Genomic DNA, 3,475 nt, shown 5'->3' on the forward strand with positions numbered 1-3,475 from the left:
AAAACAATACATCATATATGCTTCTACAAAAAAAAAACTTACATTCAATTTCCGCATCATATTATCCAACTTGATGAGAAGCACTAGCATTACAAGATACACCTATCTATCTCCTCGGATAAGAATTTCAAAAATATATTTTTCTGTGATATACAAATATCGCCAATCTTTTCAAAAACACTTTACTCATTTTCCATATCAAAACCCAAAGATCTCGACCCACAAAACATTAACCCATCTTAACCCCTAACCAAAACTAAGGCAGTACAGGGTCTAACAAATGCTCGACACACAAATCAGAACCAAACATCAAGGTTAAGCCAAACGAACACATGAAAATAATTACCTCACATGCTACTCTGCACGACGAGATAAAACAAACTCAACCAACATAAATCAACTAAACTTGCGAGGTAAACAACGCAAATTCAAATCAAGAGATCACAAATTCTATAATTCTAAAACCATCCAAGTGTGCCATACAGCCAATTAAACCAACATACTTAAATGACAAGATCAAAATGTACTATAACCAGTTTTGAATTTGTAATAAAGTCAACATGTAATATGTCACCTTTCAAGAGTACGCTTCAAATTCATTTTGAAATTTAAAGTCAACCAAAAAAAAATTCAATTGTTTTTTTTTAGTTGAGCCCCACTGTTAAAACGAAATCAATTATCCGAAAAAAAAAATATCTCTTCTTATAAATTAATCGCTTTAAAAGAATACCCAAAGTATTTCAATTATAAAACCATCGAGTTAGCCGAGTCATTATAACTACCAAGCTCAACTCCCAAATTTGGGTGACCCAAGTCGAACCTAAAACAACAGTCTATAAAACGTATTCAAAACATTTGTAAGTCCGGAAGGATGCCTTTAAATAAAATCCCATTTTTTTATAAGAGCTCAACGCAACCCAAGTATCAAAAATCAACTCAATCACTCAATTGAGAAGAACATAAATCACCACAACCATTTATAAATTTAAAAAAAAATATTTAAATAAAATCTCAATTTTTCTAAAAAAAAAAATAGGAGTTCAACCTTATCCGAAAATCAAAAGCATTTCAAAATCTTAAGTGAGAAAATCTTTAATCTCAAACAGTTATTCTGTAAACACCTAATCTGGCCAAACGTAATATACCAAACATATGACCAACGACGCTTCAAACGTCGACAAACCACAACGCGGTGAAATTAACAAAAGCAATATTAAATCCTCAAATGTGAATCACCTCATAATTTAAATTATTTTGAAAATAATTGTTTGTCAACACTAATCCAAACGTAAGATTCTGAAATACATGGAATTCATTTTACTTGAAAAGTAATCAAAAATCACATTTTTAAAAAGTATTAAAACCAGACGTCTATTCCGATTCTCGTGTCAAAACACAAAAGTAATCAAAATAATTTTCTTAATAAAAAGTGTAAAACCAACGTGCAATCAAACAACATAAAGCTACAAAACATGTTTAAAGATTTAACACAAAAATCCTTTAAAAATTATACAAGGCCAAAGCCTAACGTATCATCGTATGTGCCAACCTATTTAGCACCCAACAACGCAGCCAAAACCAAATTGTACTCACCAACAAGGTGAAGGCAACCCAATTATAATCAAAATTATCCAAGGCGTAAAAGCCAAGAACTAATCACCCAAGGTAAAAATCATATAAGGAACAACATCCTACAAAGCATCACCCGAAGTAAACACCATATAAGGCACAATAGCCATCAAAACATTTCCCAAAGTATATCTCATAGCTGGCACAACAGTCAACAAAAATCACTCAAAGTATATCTCATATATGGCACTACAGCCAACAAATCACCCAATGTATAAGCAGTAAACATTCCGAAGTAAAGCATCAGTAACACATAAAACCGACACTCAACATTCCTATAGATGAAGGTAGAAATTTTGAAAACAGAAGATGACGTTTCAAAAGACAAGACTTGAATCCTAATTCCGCAGTAGATCCTATAACACAACCGTAACACTTAACATGCTTTAAAGCGATAAACACATAACATGCAAAAATTTGGCCTTAGTTCGAAACTAAGGCTCTGATACCAACTTTGTCACGACCCAATTTCATGGATCGTGACCGGCGCTAGGGTATGGGTAAGGTTGTACCAAAACCCGTAGCAAGCCTTGCGGAAAACCACCAATCATATAAACCTGTAGAAAATCCAATGCTCGGGGGCAACCGAGACTCCAACTTAAACTATCAGTTTAAATATAAGTACTTCCATTAAATAAAAATAAGTAGAGTTAAACAATAGTAATGCCAAAGCATAAAATAAAGCCAGTCAGACAAATCCGACAAACAGAATAGAATAATATAGACTTCTAGTTTACTACTGCGGTCTAAGAAAAAGGTAGTTTGACAATTTATTAAAAGAAAATAAACCTCCGAGGAATAAAGATTCGGAGTGGACCAGCTTTCAAATCATAAACCTGGAAAATTTGGGAAAACAACGGGGTCAGATATACTGAGATGAGTTCGCAATACTATTTACATTTATTAAGTTTAAAACCCTTAAATCAAAACAGTTTATACTAATATAGTATGATTATGGAATAACAGTATTGAAATGATCCCAGCGTAAGTATGACATAGCATACTGAAAAATAAACCCAGAGTGGACGGGAACTAATCCTCGTCAAATTACCAGCGTAAGCAAGACCACAGTCTGCCGATCCCAGAGTATATACTGGTGCACACAGTCTCGATACAAGCCTATCGAGTAGCTCGTTTCAATCCAGATCCATAATCGCTTAAAACAGTTCAAAAACATTTATAATACTAAAATAAATTGCGGTACTTAATAAAGCGGTAAATAGCACTACAAACTCACTGCTTGCTTATCCACGTGAATCTTGGCAAACAGCTAACCCTGCGTAGACTCCGAAGCACGAGCAGTCGACGAGTCTAAAACATTATACGAGTTAAAATTCGAACAACCCCTAACTCTAAGAATACTAGACACCACATAGGACTAGCATCTCGAACACAACCAAAGAATCAACCAAGGTGACCAAGTACAACCAATGTATATCCAAAATATTTCATTCAAACCAAATAACAAAGTTAAGCAAATAAAGTTAGGTGAGTTCTTATCTTTGAAACAAAACCAAAGTCCTTTCATAACTTAAATACTTTATTTAAAATCGAAAGATTTCCCAAAGTAGTGTGTTAGCCTTAACTGCAGTATATAGCTCAACATCACATGTCGGGAGACCACGTCTAACCCGACTCATACAAAAACCAAAGTTAAAACCAAAGTCTTAAATCAAACCTTAAATGAAACCAAAGTTATTTTAATAAGAACTCATACCTTAACTTAATAATGCCAAAACATAATTTAGCCAAATAAGCTTGCCAACACTTGACAAGTAACACCCAAGGTACACTTGAATATATCACCTTAAATAGAATCAATAAGATTCAACATATTTCAAGTATC

At 33.6% G+C, this 3,475-nt stretch overlaps 1 long non-coding RNA gene across 1 annotated transcript; it reads right to left on the reverse strand.

The window, feature by feature from the left end:
- Positions 1-2,239: 2,239 nt before the first annotated feature.
- LOC130015464 (uncharacterized) lies at positions 2,240-3,081 on the reverse strand. Its single transcript, XR_008790675.1, has 2 exons — positions 2,867-3,081; positions 2,240-2,465 (listed from the first exon to the last, which is right to left on the reverse strand). It is a non-coding gene; the product is annotated as an uncharacterized LOC130015464 (long non-coding RNA).
- Positions 3,082-3,475: the final 394 nt, after the last annotated feature.

Source organism: Mercurialis annua, linkage group LG5 (assembly GCF_937616625.2).
Source record: "Mercurialis annua linkage group LG5, ddMerAnnu1.2, whole genome shotgun sequence".
Taxonomy (NCBI): domain Eukaryota; kingdom Viridiplantae; phylum Streptophyta; class Magnoliopsida; order Malpighiales; family Euphorbiaceae; genus Mercurialis; species Mercurialis annua.